Consider the following 18,379-nt stretch of genomic DNA (forward strand, 5'->3'; position numbering starts at 1 on the left):
CTTATCTGTTTCAGGAGTCACTGTCAGAAGAAGGTAAGTTGGATCAGGAAAAGTCACTTCTTCCAACCCCTCTGCAGAGGATTGCTGTTTGCAGAAGAGAAAATTATCAAAAACAAACACATAAATCAAGATATATCAGTCTTTGGGATCTAGAAGCACACTTGCAGCAAAATACACAAGCTCTGGAGCAGAAGACAGGACAGAAGAAGGAAATACTTTTTCAGCAAGCATGTTCTGGTTTAGCTGAGGTGAACGAAAAAAAATGAGGCACTGAAAAAGACTCCAGGGCTCAAAAGTCCTAAGATGAACTGCAAAGAATGAGCAACCTACAGGACTCTGAGTAATGCCCATGGTGGTAAAGAAACAGAGGCAGGTAATAGAGTTATTTTGTTGGTGCTTTTTTATTATAAGTTTTCTGCAGGTTTGTTTGGGTTTTTTGTTTGTTTTGGGTTTTTTGTTTGTTTTGGGTTTTTTGTTTGGTTGGGGTTTTTTTTTTGTGCTATTGAGTAAAAAGCAATTTTGCTTTCAAACCCTGTGCAAACCTGGTGCATTGTGTGTAAGTGCATTGTGTGAATAGAGACCTCATACCAGGACTGAGCACAGGCTCTGCTGAGCACACATATAGCACCTGCAATGGCTAAAAAGTCAACCTTCTCCTAAAGAAGCTCCTTATGAAGCCCAGGAGAGGTTTGTGGTAGGGGAGCTCTACCAGTGAAGACTGTAGCAGGAAGTGCTTGACACAACTGTTTTCAAGCTTTGCCTGTTTCCTGTGACATAATTGCTTGCTTCGCTGTTTCCTACAAAATCCAGATTTACACAGTGTTGTAATGCATTTTGCCTGTTGGCAACATGGGTGACCCTCTCTCTTTAAAGTATCCTGAATCCAATCCATGTCTTTTGGAAAACTGGCTACTTCTCCAGTGATGCCACAAGGAGCTGGGATGAGGTGAGAGGGGAGGAAAGAAGGTCGCTTGGTGGATCTGCTTTTAAAAATGCTTTCTAATCAAGGGAGGGGTAAAATTCTAAACTCAGCTTTATAGATGGAAACTACAGTATAGTTTGGGAAGAATTCTGCACTGTTGTGTCTAAAGGTTGGTCTCTGCAGCAAACAGGCATCTACAGAAAATCTATATACAACTGAAAACCTAAGCACTCAGAGGCAAATACTCAGAAGTGGCAAGCAGCCACAATTCCTCCTGAAACCATTGGAGTTTTATGGATGGAGCTGAGGAAGCACTATTTCCACAAGAGAACTTGCTGACAATAAATCAGCAGCAAGTGTTGCAATTACTGCCCCATGCAGTGTGATGCCTTGCTTGAAGCTCCCTCCACAGCAAAGAAATTCTATTGATGGTACTTCTCACAGTGGCACTGGAAAAAAACCAAACAAAACCAACTTCACAGCAGTTTTGGCACAAGGAAAGATCCAGACAACTGCCAGTCTGCACTTCAATACAAAATCCTGACCAGGAGGAAAATGACTCACGCAAAGTCTGGAGCAAGACATGGTATAATGCTTTCATATGGCCCCAGACACAATTATAATTCCTCCCATCAGCTCTTCCTGCTGACATCAGCTTTCACATTGGTTTGGCCTAATAATTAGAAAAGTTCTTAGAACTTAACCAGAACATCATTGTTCCCATGGAAAACACCCCACTGCTCCTGTGATGGGAAATAGCTTTTTTCCTCTTTTCTTTTGAAAATTTTATTGCTGATCTGGCTAGGCCAGGCTCCAAGTCTAAGCTAGGTTTCAGTGTGCTTTTACAACACTGGCTTCACATCAGCATCTCCCACTGCTTCTGAAATCAGACTGAGAAAATGAGTCTTTGCAGGGAGCAAGGAGAAATGTGTCAGAAAACCAGAGGAGCAGCCTGGACTATGCACTGGAACAAGAGTAGCAAGGGCAAAGGTTTCTCATACTGTTGTCTCTGCCCCAGGTCCTGTCACCTACCTTCATTCTGCTGAGGAAGGAGGAACCCTGGTGCTACATCAAACCCATGCAAAGATCACAGTGGCCATGGAGACAGCCATGGAGAGACGAAGAAAGAGAAGTTAACTGATGTCACTTGAGACAGTGTGAGCTGATCCTGGGGCTCACTGCCTGGCAAGCAGAGAAGTGATCAGCAGGAGCAGCAGCTAACATGTATCTGGCAATACTGCTCCAAAGGAGACCTGGCATGGTGGAGAGGATGGAGGGAGAGATGGTCCCTGAAGACAGGGGTGGATGGTCTCCATTTGCAGGAGGCTTGCAGGAGATATTTTTCAAATCCCAACTCACCCTTGGGGCAATTAGTTGTGATGGTTTTCTCTGATAAGTCCTCCCTCCCCCATCATCTCTGCATCTCCTCTTAAAATTTCAGTCATGAGAGGGGCTGTCAAACTGTGACTGCTCAGACAGACACCATGAAGGAAAGATGCCCTCAGAGATAGAATACAGAGAAGGTATGGCCCTTAACTGTGTCTGGTGGTGTGGACATATCTCTACCCAAAGCTGCTGTGGTCAAACTGTACTTGCCTCAGGTGACAGTGAGATTTGGTTCTGTGCCTTCAGAGGCAAGATTTTAGTGTCAGAAGCTTGTGTGAGCTTCCAGTGGGTAAGTTATGACAGTGTCTGTCAGTTAACTGTCCCATTTACTGCTGCAGGATGTTATAGGGATTTGGAGACCAGAGCTCTCAGCTTTAGGATGGTAATAACCCTTTTGCAGCTTAAAATAAAAAACAGTAAACCCAGTAGAGGATATAGTTAAGCAGTAAACCAGCTTAAACTCAGTATGTTTAATTTGCTTTTCTCACCATTCATCAAAATATCTTGGGAGAGCTGAAAGCATCTTATAATAATTTGAAGAGTGAGAATTTTCTGGAAAGCTACTTGCTTGGAAATAGATTTTTGCCTCCGGGGCTATTGCAGCATTACAAACCCATCCACTTTTCACATCGAACCTCCATCAAGGAATAGTTACTAACTTTCATTTTAAGGGTTCAATTCTGGATGTTTCCAGCCACATAAGCAGCACTTCCCTACCCCAGCTATTCTAGTCAAAAAGTTACTCAAACCATACTACAGACTATATATGTATCAACATATATTCACTACGGCAGGAGGCACAACAACTAAGTGTGGAAGCAACCCACCTTTAGATGCACCACTTTCAGGTGTAGCTGCATATTCTGTTTTCTTCAAGAGTGAAATGAGTCCCAGCTGTTTATTCCCAGCTCTTCACTGTCTCTGCTGCCAGCAGAGATGACCACTTGAGGGACCATGCCCTGTCACTGGAGGGACCTGGGGATGGGAACTCCTCAAGCTGGCATTGCTGATGAGTGTTTTTATCCTGCAGAGCTATGGCCTTAGTTTCATATGACATTACACAACACTGCTTTATGTGACTGTCTTCAGGAGGAGAAAAGATGTTCCTAACACGTTAATGTTGGAAAGAAACCCTTTCTACTGTTCTTAGTGACAGGGTCTTGCATCAACAATTTGTTGTCTTACCCATGCTTGAGTTTTTGCAACTCAGCTAGAATGTAAGAACAACTTTTTTTTTTTTTTTTTTTTTCTTTCCCACATTGTAACAACTACCATCACCCTGTGGCCAAAAATAAAGGTAGAGAAGGTAGAGTAATTCCAGGTAAGTAACTCCAGTATTACTCCTGCTGGTCTCTCTGTGAAGCTGGCGTGAGTTTTAATTGAATTCCTATGAGAATACACTCATGCTAACCTTACCCTGCAATCCAAAGCCAAACTGAATTTCAGGGGCACCCATACAGCAGATTTTAGCCCACCATGCAGACAGCTGAAAAGTTTGAGGTACTTTTCCTGGGAACTGTGTACTAGTGCTAATGATGGCTGAGAAGGAAGATTCCTTGCTGGGCCACTTAACATAGCAGCAGTCCTGATATGCAGTCATCAGAATAAACAATATTCTTCAAAGTGAAGTACAATTTCCCATTGTGAACACGAATTTGGCTTTTCATTTACAGAGGATATCAGAAAGAAAGCAAAAAAAAAAAAAAAAGTTAATTCTTATGAAGTGCAAAAGTAGCCCCAGTTGCCTGGAACTCGGCATGGGGATCAAATCACTCTAGAATTAACTCTCACAGTTCTCATGCTGTGAGGATGATTATGCCTTGATGCAGAAACTGAGGCATTGATGGTCAATGTGCTCAACACTGTGTGGTGGGCCAGGAGTTATAGCAGGAACAGGACCGAGGAGTCCCAGGCTGCCACCACTGGGGACAGTGAGGCTGAAGGTCACTGGGATGAAGGGCAGATGTGCCCTCTGCAGATCCATGAATCGTTTCTGTCTCCAGCTACCTGCCACTGCCCTGCCACTAAATCAGCAGGCAGGCAGGACACAGCCTCTTTAAGGACTGATCTCTTAAGCACTCCCAATCCCTATCAATCAGACCAAGACAGCTTTACTTAAGATGGCTTAAGTAAGAGCTCTTTGCTAACCCAGAGGATTTTGTCAGAAATAACTTAAGGACTCTCTTCTGAACATCTTTGCAAACAATCTGAGAATGTGATAACATCTGGCAGGGAGACAGTGACAAATAACTGGGAGAGGCAGAAAGCCTGGGAGACAATAACCCTTTTTTTAAGCACAATTGGATTCAGAGATGGATATCAGATCCTGGCTTATCACACTTGCTGACCTGAAGCACCTGGAAAGAAATAAAGCTTTTTTAAGCACTTACCTAAGAATGTCTCCTGTGGCCCACACACCAGGTCAAAATTTTGGCACCTTAAACAGAGAAAACACAGTTAATTAAGTTAGTATTTTTGGCAGGGTAGAAAAATACCTGCAGATGATGCCTCTTGAAGCTTCACTTTAAGCTAAACTCAGATAAGCCTCTTATATACCATGAGAAGAATGTTCACATAAATTTTCACCAACCTTAAATTTATGCATCAGTTTAATACTCTGTATTTTCTCATATAAATAAAGTTCTAGTTATCATATATTTTACAACAAATGATACTTTCTTCCACTACAAAAACAGCACTGATGAGCAGATGGAGTCACAGTTATAGCTTTGATTTTCACTGTGCCATAGAAAAAGCATTGATCAATTAGTAACAATTTAAAAAAAACCAAAAACCAAAACAGAACACCAAAAACCCCCAAGTAATATCCCATTAAATATTTTAGGAATATTTTTTTGTGTTTTCCCAACACTAGTGTTAGTTAAGAACAACTCAGTGGAAAGTTGAATAGCAGTACATGTAATCAGGCCTTTTATCAGTATTGAAAAAGGATGTTGTCCTGCTGAGGGGATCAGAGAAGCTTTATACTAATTCAGGAATTTTGGGAAGTGTAACTGACCCCAGCCATGCTGCTAGATAAAACTGTTTAACCAAGGTGAGGAATGAATCTGTGAGGTCTCCAGAGGTTTGTCACATTGGCATGAAGCAGAGAGGTTATGAGGTCCAAGTACTAAGGTGCTACAAGTTTGTTTTGACCATGGAGATTAACACATTGTTTTTTCTGGGTTGTCAGTGCTCATTTTAAGGAATACTTTTGAAAGACTAGAAGGTGAAAGTGTCACACAGGCACTGAAAACACTTGGAGCACTGCAGCAATTAGAGCTTCCTTTCTTCACAGCCTGGAGAGCAAAGGGATGTCATGGCTCTGGTAGCACAACCCAAGATAGCTCTGAGGTCCTGCTGTTCCTGCACACTCCAAGGAGTCTCTGTCAAAGGAGCCAGCAGGCTGCACCATCCTGTGGGATGCCCACATTCAACTAATGGAGAACACAATTGCGGAAGCATGAAAGGGATCACCTCCAGGTCCTTCTTGGGTATTCAGTCACAGTGAGAACTTTGAAAGCCATGTTTATAGGATGAAAAGATTGATTTAGGGGTGAGTTGTGTGTCTATCAGAGTTCATACAAGGACATTTAAAATCTCTTGTCTGCAGAAAATCTCCTGTCTTAAGGGATGGCTCCTAACTCTACTGAAAGCCTTTCAATCACTGATTTCATCTCTCAGCTGTGTTAGACCTGTCCAGAGCCCAGTCCCTCAGGATGCTACTCAGCTGATCCAGCTATCGATTTCATCAGGAGCACTGTCTGCCTCACATCCAAAGCTAGGGAGTTCAGAAGTTGCCAGGCTGATGAAGAGTTTCTCCATGAAAGAGAGGCTCTCTTTGTTGGAAAAAATATCAACTGTCAGTGAGATGATCTGGGCAGAAGAGTCAGTTAATGCATATGATTTTAAACAGTTATTTATGAGTCCAATATGTTGCAGGAACAGGCTGAAGGGAAAACTCCAAGTGACATCAGGAAGTCATAATAAGCAGCAACTGGTGTAGCTTTGCTACCTGCGACACATCTGCAGTTTGTCCTCTTTTCAGAGCCTAATCTTACATTCTGTTCTGGCTTGAGTCCTGCACATCCTGGCACCCAAGAGTACTCTGACCAAGCACTAGCAGACAACACAGCATCCATGCAGCTAATCAAGCAGAAAATGTTTTCAGCAGCAGACCTTGAACAAAAAAGCATCCATCCCACCATCCTTTCAGTGTGATGCATGCATTTAAAATAACCACTATTACACTTATAAAAGGAGAACTGAAAAGTCTGTCTCAGATTGTAGCTATGTACTTCTTGGGCTAAAAATGTGGCAGTGGGGAACTGATTCCTCATCTGAGATTCTATACACTCTCAATCTCATTTGTGTTGCAGTCTGCATTTTCAACAAAATCCTAAAGGATAAGAGAGTCATTGGTAGACTGCCATCAACCTCAACCATTTCCAGTCTCAGTATCTGAAAAACACTGAGGCCATTTTTTTTTTTTTTTCAGGGGTCTCTCTCCCCCCATCTTAGGCTTTGAATTATTTGGAGTAAGGACCAGTCAAGAATTTGAAAAGTACATACTGATTTCAGACAGGAGTTGCAGTGAGTATCATTGACTCTGGGACATTTCTGAACCCTGATTATCTTTCCACTGAAACAATATTTCCAAGTTATTTGTAAGATTAAAGTATACTTAATGCCAGCTATATTTCACTGATTTGTACTTCATAGTTACATGTTTTTTCTCCTTTTAAATGCTCTTAATACCTGAATGGCTCTGAAGGGTTTACAAGCATCAAGGACTACTCACATTTTCACAATATAGAAGCCTTGATCCTACAATGATTTACACAGATTTAAGATTGTCCATGAAGTGAAATTTTGGCCCCACATAAGCAAATGCAAAATTTTCATGAAGTTGAGACTTCACTTAAAGTACACAGAGCATGACTCTCTGTAATGTGAGTGGTCTTTTCAATAGTACTGCATAAAGTAGGAGAATGGTACATTTAGAATAAATAAGTATTGTTACTTAATACTAATACTAATAATATTTTGTAGCTTAATTGCATTCTGCACCCCAGGAGTTCAGAGAACCTCCTGCTCACATTTCTGAATTAAGCTGCACAGCAGGCATAAAACTCTCCTGCCTTTTCAGGTGATGAAACTGAAGCTACAGAGAGGTTAAGCAACTTGCCCAAGTCTACAAAGGAAATGTGGAATATGATATTCATACATTTTAAAATATTGCCAGTGGCTTACAGCATCTAATTTCTGAAAATCACAAGTTTGGAGAGGCCCAAAATACATAAAGAACATTGAAAAATATATTGCTAAAGCATGAGGTAGAGATGCCTGGTGATAACTGTTTGTCTTTCTAAGAACACTAAGGCTGTACATCATGTACACTGTGAAAAATGTTGCAGTTCAAGAAAGTTCATGAGAACATCCTGAAGTGCTTCACTGAGACAGGGCCTCAAATGCTTTAGGCAATTGTCCCTTTAACACCTAAGCCCATTTATCAAAACACAAGTTTTACTTTAAACACAATTCTTCCAACATGCAAAACCTCTAAGCATGTCCTTAATGTAAAGTGCTTACATATACTCTTATATTTTTTACTGAGTTGGGGCTGATTTCAGTGCACAAGATACAGTCTGCACTGATACCAGTTGCTTTCTTGTATTCTGATACAGAGAAACTCAGGAGGACAAGGACAGGCTCTTCTACAGTTTTTTATAGGATGAATTTTGAGGAATTTATTAGAATCCTTAAACACCAGTTCAATACACTGAAAAAGCGAATACATTCATTCTTTAAATCAGTTCCACTTCCTTTTGTAGAAAAGCCTGACTGAAAGATGCCCTCCAGCATTAAAATAAATGACAGCACCACCAGAGTACCAAATAGTGAGACTCACAGTGTAAATCTTTGAATGTTCAGTTATAGCTGCATGTTGAATTTACATTTCCATCTGAAAGCTTGCATCCTGAGCCAGCATAGTGTGCTGTATTCCACTCATAAATGGTTTTAAAAGCCAAAGCTCACATCTTGAACAGCACCTGGCGAGGAACTGTGAGATAATGCAGTCTACAGAGCCTCAGCACAATATCCCTGATACAAGAATTTCAGAAAACCAAGTGAACACCTCATTCTGCTTATGCTGACAATTCCACACACAGCATTACATGCGTTGTTGAGATGGCAGTTCCCAGTGAGCATAACAACATCCACATCCAAAAGGCACAGGTTAAGTGTGTCCAAGGGCACTGTAAGCCGTGGGTCTTCATCAAAGCAGCAGAAATCACCTTATTCTTTTTCCTCATTTTGCAGTGATTCTTTTCTGCGTTAACAGGAAATTTTTTCTTTCTATTGATTTCCTTAGAGTGTCCTTAAGGTTCCTTTAAACATCAAAATTACTAGGGAAATTTGGGGTTGCTAACATTACACTGTAAGTTAGGAATCTGAGGGAGTTCATTCTTTGTGCTGGCAAGCCTTCAAACTATCTTGATTTTATCAGCTATAATTCATGTTTTGTTCACAGGACAAGCTTGTTTCTTTTGTATTATTTTGAGTCATCTCTGGAAAAAATCACCTCACACTAAAATGTAATAAAATATGAGAAGAGATTATGACTTATTAAATTAAGCCAAAGCATACACTCTATTTTGGTATAGGACCATCCCTTGAGGGTAAGCGAATACATTTTCAAATGAGTTCTGCTTCCAATTAGGCAGAAAAACAAGTACCCAAATTTTCAAAGGAACCTAACACACAAGGTACACCATGAGCACAGGATACAAAAAATCTCAGCCCATAAGCAGCACAACAGCAACAGCTGGGTGCTGACAGCTTTAGCCAAGACTGTGAGCTGCACAATATATTATTTGTAATTTTTTGCTCCAATCCTTCCCCTATAAACTCTGCTTGCTCTGCATGTTATTTTGCTACATGGGTCAGTCTGGAAGAAATGGTAAAGCATTTTTCATGGGCATCTTAATTCACACCTATAAACAGATTAAGAAGAAAATGACCTTCTTCCTGTTGGATGTGTGTTTCATATCACTATGGGTCACTTATTTCAATTATTTAAGTTTGCAACATTAAATCCTCCACCACTGGAACAACCAAGGACTTTAGTCATTGAATTTAATAGTAGTAGGATCAAGCAGATATTTACTTTCAGGCTCACAGGAAAATGAAATAAGATAAAAAACCCCTAACCTTTAAGCATGCACTACCCCAGTATTGATAACCTTTAAAAATTATGTCAAACATACATGGCACAGGAGATGACTCAGCAGCTACCAGATTTTCAGAGCAGATGGAACGTCGATGTCTCCATACAAGAGATTTCTCTATACCTGCCTGCTTCTTTCTGAAGGCACTGGCGTCAGCCATGGAAGCCAAGATTTTCTCTCCAAAGCTGGCTTTGCTAATAATAAGTGTGAAATAAGGATATTTCTCAAGGGGATTTTCTAAATTTAAAATGCATTCTGCTTCTTAACACCTCCTATCCTACTGAGTCCTTTAGCCTACCACAGCCTAAGCGCAGTAATTTAGTGTAATTGTTACAACTGTCTATGGCAGGACAAAAGTCACTGTCAGGGAACTGTCACATCTCCATATTGTCCTGCTTCCAGCTTGCAAGTCACGGGTGTGTGACCAAATTACTCCCGATTCCCCTACAGTTCTACTCCAGTGTATTTAACTTGTCTAGTGGCACCATGACAAATGTTAAGTTACACTCCATCTGACTCACAGTTAAAAAAAGCAGGACTATGCCATATTTCTCATTATGCAACCACAACAAAATCTCAACCAGCCCCACTGATATTTAACTTCCTTCATCCTTTTAGTTGTGATACTAGTCAAGAGGAGACACAGAGTGATGTCTGAATGTGAAGCTGAATGTTTGTTTTCCCTATGGGTTTTGCATCCTCTGTCTATTCATATGCAAAGCAATGGCCACTTCTAACCTAAAATTAAAACCAGCAGCCAGCTCCTTTGACACTACTTATGCTGATCTGTTTTGGGTCTGTAGATTTACCTTCTACATTCTTATAGGGAAACAGTGACTATAGCATATTTCTAGGAATTATTTTCAAAGAGTAAATAGCAGGGCTGGGAATTAATCACAGGGCACTTGGGATGGGCTCCCCTTCTCTGCCAGTGAACACTGGTTCTGCAGCGCTGGCCCCTTGCCATGCTGGGGGTGTTTCCCAGCCCCTTGGCTACGCTGCAAAGGAGGCTTTGCCAGCCCAGAAAGGGAAAAGCACCACCTGAGAGCTTGCCAGCAGATTGCTGATTTTAAGAAAGGGAAGTTGAGGCTTGTAGCATCAGCAAGAAGCATTTGTGGGCTGGTCCCACCTCTTCAGGGAGTATCCAGTGTTTTGGGTAGAAGCCTGGAGGGCAGCTGAAGGGTAAAGATGGCCCAATGCCAGAGAGGCTGCAAGCAGCACTGAGGTGTAGGGCTGAAGAGGCAAGGAGGGTGGAATGGCTGGGTGCACACAGAGCAAGGGACCTTCCCTGCACATCCTCATCCTTAGTTGGGTAGGATCAACACTGCCTTCTCCTTCCTCTGTTTTCCAGACCCCACCTGCTCCCAGCACCTCCTGGACCCTTGCAGTGTGCACCAAAAGGGCAGTGTGTAGGGCAGAGACTGCTGGAAAAAGTGCTGAGTGCTGCAAAAAGCATCAAGTCCTGTGAGTGAGGGGCCAAGAGCAGTGCTGGCTTCAACTGCTGTTAACTGCGAGATGTTTTGGTCCCTGCAGGAGCCAGAGCCAGAGTCTGAGTTGCTTTCCTGACCTTATCAAAGCCATGCCATAAGTTTTCCTTTTCCCTGCCATGTTGTAGGGGCTGGCAGAAGCACAGAGCTTTTCCTGCATTCTCCAAAAATATCCATATAGAAGGGAGAAAGCAGGCTAGCTCATCTAGGTGTTCCCACAAGATTTTCTTGCCCCCATGGACACCTGGGGAAGCAGTGGTACTGGCAATACTGGAACTTGTGACCTCCACCTTGTTTCAGAATCCTGAAATGATCCCGCCTAATGAATCTTGATGGTAGATCCAATCATCTGTCCTTATTTCATTAGTTTTGCTGCTCTGAGTGTGGCAGACTAATTTTTTCTGTAGGCTTTCTGAATTTCATACATTCCTTTAACTCTCAACATTTATTTTCCTGGTGGAGTCTGGAGTAATCTGTGAGAGGAACATGCCACTGCACCATTATAAGCCCCAGTTTCTCTATCACAAGAGTCCAAACACACTTCTTATTGTGCTTGCTTCTGTAATAGAAACAGAGGTTTGTACAAGCTGCCTGGCAGAGATTGATGGTTCACTAGACAGCTAATTTCTGTCCAGAAGACAAGAAACATTATTAGGCAGTGCACAGTTAAAAGCAAAAATTGCTAGAATTTAACTAAACTTTGCTAGCTTACCCACTTAGGATGACCAACAAAGACAAGGGAGACTTTTGTTGCATGTATACTTCACCACCAATATAAAGGTTTGGGTGAGATGAGCTAGTACAGATAAAGAAATTATGGTCAAGGTCGACTGGGTATACTTCCCATATAAGTGCACTGAATTGTCTAATATTCACACAAAAAAAAAAATGGATATCACTTTGAGTCACATTTGGAAACTCCCTGCCTACCAAATTGCCTATCACTTGGTCATTAAGAGCAAAGTTCAAAAACATTTTCTGTAAGTCCAATGAAATATTATTTCAGAGCTTTGGTGATTTACTCGACCAAAACAATTTTCTCATTTTTAAATGTCATGCCAAAAGTTCTAACAATTGTAGCTACAGATCATGTAACTGAAAACCCTCCTCATGTGAGCTTGAGAATTTTTACTAGCTCTAAAAACAGCTGGTCATGAACATATTAGTCAGAAAAGAATGCAAAAACAAAACTAGTAAAAAAAGTGTTGATTGGTAGCTCTCTCATGGGTATATTTAGCCATTTCTCAAATACATTTTGCCTGTCTGGAAGTGAGAATATTTACATTATTTATTTCACAGCTATCTGGGAAAAAAATCCCCTCAATTCTTAATGTAGTGCATTTGTTTCTGACAGATTCTTCTAAACTGAAACCTGGTGTATGTTCTTAGACAAAAAGCTTATTAATTTTGATGGCTATAGGATGAAACAAAACTCCTTGAAGATGAGTCCTAACCTCAAAAATTTTTTTGAAGAGGTTTCAGGGATCTGTCTTGTGTAGTTCTTTGTGTGCACACACATGCTTACGGGTGTAAAGCTGAGGGTGCCTGTGCCCAGAAAGAACACAGACCCTGACTCAGTTATCCACTGAGGTGGATGAGCATCCTTGGTCAGACTATATCAACCTGTTTGCTCACACAGCCTACAGGAATCTTTAACTGGTTTCACTGGGATCTGGCTTGACTGTCATCTTTGATTTTAACCACTAGTATTTTTAGTAGGAGCTACCTGGATATAAGGAACGGCCAGGAACTGTAAGTGTTCAGCAGTCTTAGTTTCAAAGGCAACACAAAAACATGCTCAGGACATCAGTCAATAGGTGTTGCTAGGCTTGATTTTACCATTTCTTTGCCTACTATTGTGCACATAAATGGCACTCCTTTTCACCACGCAAAACTGTGCATTAGCAAATGGTGGCAGGCAGAGAAACAAAACATGCTTTCTGTTCCTGTCACTGCCACAATAAAGAGCAATAGATATTGGATGTCTCACACATTTTAGTGAATAACTGAAGATTACTATAAACTTATAAAACAGGCCAGAAAAGAGAATCTGATATAAGCCCACCTACCAAAGGCTGGAAGAGCTACACTCAAAGCATTCCTGGCCAAACCCAAACCTTTAAGATCTTCATCTCTTTCTATTTATATTGTACATGAGCTTTCACTAGCTGGTAGCAATGCAGCCTCCAAACCAAAACATCACCTTACCACTAAAGAAACTGAGGAGTCTAGTAGTTCCTACTGGCTATCAAGTGTTTGGTTGACCTTTCAGTGGTTGCTGAAAGAAATGGTCATACTGTAAATCTGATTGTTTCCCTTTAATCAGTCCTACGGCAAATTTCAGAGAGTATGTAGGAGTACCTGAACGCTTGAAATACAATAAGGAAATTGATTAGCACTAGTGAGGTCAAAGGACCAAAGAGGTCATAGGGAAAATCCCTTTCAGCTCCTCATCAGTTCTTAGCAAATGAGTGCCAGACCCCACACTTCCAGCTTAACAGCACCATGGAAACCAGCCTAGGTGAACTGCTACCCAATACAAAAATCTGTGTTAATCAAATGCATAAGGATGATAGAAATTCTCCCTGGGCTCCCTGGTGCAATGAAACAATGTGACATAATGACATTTGCAAGATCCTATGCGGAAAGGGAGGAAAGAGTAGGATTTCCTTCAGAGATAATTAAGATGTGGAACAAAAACATCGATAGGAAAAAAAAGGTTAAAATAAGGAGTAAAAATCTATGCTGCTGTATCTCAGAAGTTTCCCACCTTGGCTTTTCATATCTTTGTGGTAATTTTTCAGAGCACTTCCCCAGTGTAGGCCAGAGAGAATTTTTTATGAACTCCTGAAAATATATTTAAAATTCACGAATTCTCGTAACAACTGCTATGTTTCCTGCCACTCTCCTATATGGTCGTTTTTCAGCTGAGAACTCAGTAAAGCTCAACAGACTGACACGTGGCCGTGACTGGGCTGCTAAACACCCTCTGATGTTGAGGAGATGATATTCCACAGCCTTTGGCTTGTATGATTTTTAAAGGATTCAGATCTAAGCCTCTTTTGGCCTTGCAAACCCATCAGAAAGATGTTGTTAACTGGAGATGCATTACTACCATCTACTGTTAGTAAGGTAGTATTGCATCTTAAGCCATTTGTATGGCTCCACGCTTCTTGCTCTTCTGCTTGTGTATCTTTTGAGATTATTTATTTATCTTGTAAGGTAATATTAATAAAACAGAGCCCATTTAGGCAGGGGTTGCGACACCAACACGCAGGAAGCCACAGGGAGACATGCATTGCTGCAGTCAAAACACAGTCTGGTCTTACAGAACAGGGGAGATGGAGCAAATACATCCTGATGGCTTGGGAACAACTTTCTTACCTCCCCAGCAAATATTCACACAATAAATATGTTTCCAACTCATGAAATGAAGAAAGACTTATCCTTTAACACTAATTTAAGGTTACTGAAAAATCCAACTAGGTCTTTTACACAAGGAAATCAAGTGGCTAGGTCAGAATGCTTTCTGGTAAAAATTAGCATAGCTCCAGGGACCTCCGCTTGGGTGGATCTGAGCCAATTAACCCTGCCCTGTGTACAGAGGTCTGATAAGTAAGTCTGTGCTGGGGATTAAGTCACCCAAAAGAGCACAGGCAAGGCCAGCTTTTATCGGCTGCTGTTTGCGAGCAAAGGTGAAGTGATAGTTGGTGTAGTGAACCAAAGTGGGCTGAAAGCCAACTGATGTAACCTCACTGACTCTGGCAGAGTCACTCCAGTTTCAGGTCTGCATAATGGAGACTGCAGTCCAGCCTTCCTCCCCCCAACAATTCCAAGTCGTTTGACTTAAGTACATGCCCTTATTATTAGCACACTTAAATAAAACTGCCCTGCCAGTATATATTCACATGACTTGACATCCATTTGTTTTATCCATCTGAGTTGGCAGATCTTGAACAAGCCTGTGCAGTGGATCTCAAGATCTAGCTATTTTATCAGCATCCTCCAGCTCTCCTTTTTAAAGGATACACAGACAAATACCTAGTAGTTTTGCAGTCAGTGCACACCGGCCTCCCACACAGGGGAGATGGAACTATCTCCACATTGCTGTTTCTCATCTCTGCAGTTTCTCACTTTTTTATTTAAGATGGGCCTGATTAGGGATGTCTTTGCTCTAATGAGGACCATTGCTGGGCCTGCAGGGACTGGCCCAGGCCTAGGGCTTCCAAACCACTGCACAATGCAAACGCAGGCTGGGGAAGCACAAGTGAGTTGCTCTGCTTCAGACAGACTGTTCAATCTGCCCAGGTTTTAGTGACTGCTAATGCCTCTCAGGCTGTACTGTTAAAAAAAACTAGCTGCTTTTCCCTAGTTTGCTCCTGTACAAGGGACTCTGCCCATGTTAGAAGCCTTTTCCTACACCGATCTCTACTGAAACTCAATCCTGAGCAGGGTGACCAGACTGAGGCACAGCACTGCAGATGTCATACCAGTCCCCTAGACAATGACATTCACACTTCCCTGGCCTTCTGTTCCTCAGGACACCATCAGACTGCATTTCTTTTTTACATGCTTCATGCTAACAGTCCAATAATCCTGAAATGAGGCTAAATTCCCACTTTTTCCAGTCCTCTCAATTATGCTACTGATGAGCTTACAGCATTACATTCCCAACCACGTGGCTCGGCTTTTTTCTTCTTTCCTTTGTTAAGTTTCATTCCACTTCTGTTACTCCATTTCTCAAGCTCACCTGACCCTTTCTGTAGCACATCCTCATCCTTCTCTACCAATGGTGCCCTCTAAATGCTATCCACAACTTGCATAAATGTGTCCCTACCTGTGTGCTGAGGACATTAATGAATGTATTAAAGCAGCACCAGTTTTAAGACTAACCGATCTGGAAAACAGTGCTAACAGCTTTCCTCAAAGATGGCACTTTTCCTATTTGTAGTACCTATTTTTTTCTCCCCTTTAGCTAGCAGAATTGTAACCTGTAAGTAACATCTTTAGTAATTCTCTGTATGGCAGCTATTAGATACTTACTAAAGCCTAGGAGATCTACCACATTTTCTGTGGCTATGAAAATTGATTATTTAAAAAATAAGAGTGTGTCATGACCTGACACTGTTAAAAGCTTGTTACATTTTATTCCATTTTCCTCTTCCCTCTGGTATAATTCTTCCCTCCAAAGCCTACTCAGAAGCCTTACATACTACTGTTACAAGTCAAGCAACTCTGTTGTTATTACTGGTAATACAGGAAATTTTTTATTTGCCGTTCTCCAATCACAAGCTGATGTCCCATTTGCTCATTTGTTAGATATGCCTGGGATAAACAACTTCATGTGCCCAGTCTGTCAGAGTTCTAGGACAAAAAGTTCCTTGTCCCCAGACCTCTGTGCTGTTAAAGTGCACAGAGCACTCCAGATTTTGCTGTGGTAATTTCTCTTCTCCACCTTTGCCAATGACTTTTATATTCTTTAGGGAATGGGAATACAGGCAGTTTGCTGCTAATTCCTGTTGCAGTCAGAGCAAGGCAGCAGATTCTGATATAATGAAAAGATGCAGCAAAATGTTTATATACAGTTCCCACCAGGCTTAACCGAGCTGAGATTGTCCCTTGCACAGAGCACAAATTCTTCCTGCATGTCTACAAAGATCTAGCTCTTTGCAAGACTCAGCCCACTTAGGTAACTTGTTTTCAGCCTCAGGTCTGCTCAGCTACTGAAGTGTCCTCACACCAGCAAGCAGTCTCCACCTCTGAACCCAAATGTTGTGGGCTTGTTTTGGGGAAACGCTCATCCACAGAAAGAAAACCAAGCTCTCTTTCTTCCTCAGCACAGGACTTGCAGGCAAGCCCCCTGCCATGGGCTGAGGTCACTACTCATCTGGTATTCCTTACGTCCTCTGCCCCACTGTTCTTGTGCCAGCCTGGCAGTCTTTTTTCAAGAACCTCACAGTATCAGTCGCCAGGCCCTTCCTTCCTCTGTGGAAGATTTTAAGGCTTTCTCCTCTCATTTTCATTTATTTGTAATATTTTAATATAATTTTCCCTCAGACCTCTCTAATAAGATCAGGCTGACCCTAAGTTGTATAAATGCATTGAAACTCACTGGCTGCAGTTAACTCTTTCAAGGCCAGTGCAAGATTTCTGCATGAGATCTCAAAAATGTTCTAAAGAGTGAGCTGAAAGAGACTGACCGTGAACTTCTCCTTATTGCATCATAATGTGATGGGCTGGGTGTTTACTAGAGAAAGAAAGTGCTTTGATGTTGACTTAAATGTTGTTAATTAACTTCTTTTCCATCTCCCATGTTCCAAACTATGCTGAAACACAGTATTTGTTCCCTTGGAGAACATGTTATGTAAACTTCTGATGAAAAATAAATATATTTTTTAAAGGAACTGGTTGCAACTGATCCAGTCTGAAACAGCTACTACAAAGGAGCAAAGAAGGTCTCTCTTTCTGACATCATTGTGTTTAGGTAAACAGATATGACAGCCATTATCAGATTGTGAATAGCTTCCAGACAATCACTGGCTTTAAACCTACTGAGAAACAGATGAATATTTAGGGTAGTGTATGATCCCCTCTTCAATGCCTTCTAGTTAGTTTTGTTTTTTCCATAGGCTGTGCTTAGAAATCTTAATACTTCAACAAATGCAGCTTTGCATCTAAAACATTAGTCCATATCACAAACCTTATCCGAAGGCCAGGAAAAATACAATTCCTGTCCTTAGCACGCAGCAGCATTATGTGGTCTTATAATCCTTAATGCCAAGGTGGTAACTTGCCACCTACAGATCTCCAGATGCTTCATGAAACCGTTGTTCATCTTCAGCAGCGTGGGGTCACCCTTATTTCAGCCACAAAGAAACTGAAGCTTAACCTGAAGCTGGAGCTTCCAACCATCATTGTAATGCCAGTGATCATCTTGCTTTGCATCAGCGGTTTGCCCAAGTGATGTCCGGAGATCCCTTCCAAACGAATGTTTATGATTCAGTGACTCGAGTGGTTAGGTTATCCAGGTTCCCCATGGTTTCTGTCATTTCCCCTGTGCCAGCACAGCCGCTCACAGGATCTGTTAACCCAGCTCATGGAGGTAATTTGCCAAAGAGCCAACCTTACCATAATGAATGATTCATTTTCTGCTGGCATAGCTCCCTGCATCACCTCACCGCATGGTCAGATGAACGATGAAGAATGCCAGAGTAGGGTGAGAGTCTGTGGCTAGGAACAGGGATGGGACCTCCCCTTTCCGTGGCAGCTGGTGGCTTCATCAGCCGACCAGTAACATGAACCCATGCCTTAGGGACAGACATGGGAAGTGAACCTGCTCCACTCTCCACGCC

General features: G+C 41.7%; 1 protein-coding gene across 1 annotated transcript in view; it reads right to left on the minus strand.

Moving 5' to 3' along the window:
* The window catches only part of SENP5 (SUMO specific peptidase 5), a 169,327-nt gene extending 151,100 nt beyond the window's left edge, over window positions 1-18,227 (minus strand). The window contains exons 1-3 of the mRNA XM_071752560.1: window positions 18,156-18,227; window positions 17,728-18,004; window positions 4,699-4,745 (exon numbers count right to left, since the gene is read on the minus strand). The gene's annotated coding sequence lies outside the window, so the exon portion shown is untranslated. The remainder of the gene's footprint in view (window positions 1-4,698; window positions 4,746-17,727; window positions 18,005-18,155) is intronic.
* Between the last annotated feature and the right edge of the window lie 152 nt (window positions 18,228-18,379).

This window comes from Heliangelus exortis, chromosome 9 (assembly GCF_036169615.1).
Source record: "Heliangelus exortis chromosome 9, bHelExo1.hap1, whole genome shotgun sequence".
Lineage (NCBI taxonomy): Eukaryota > Metazoa > Chordata > Aves > Apodiformes > Trochilidae > Heliangelus > Heliangelus exortis.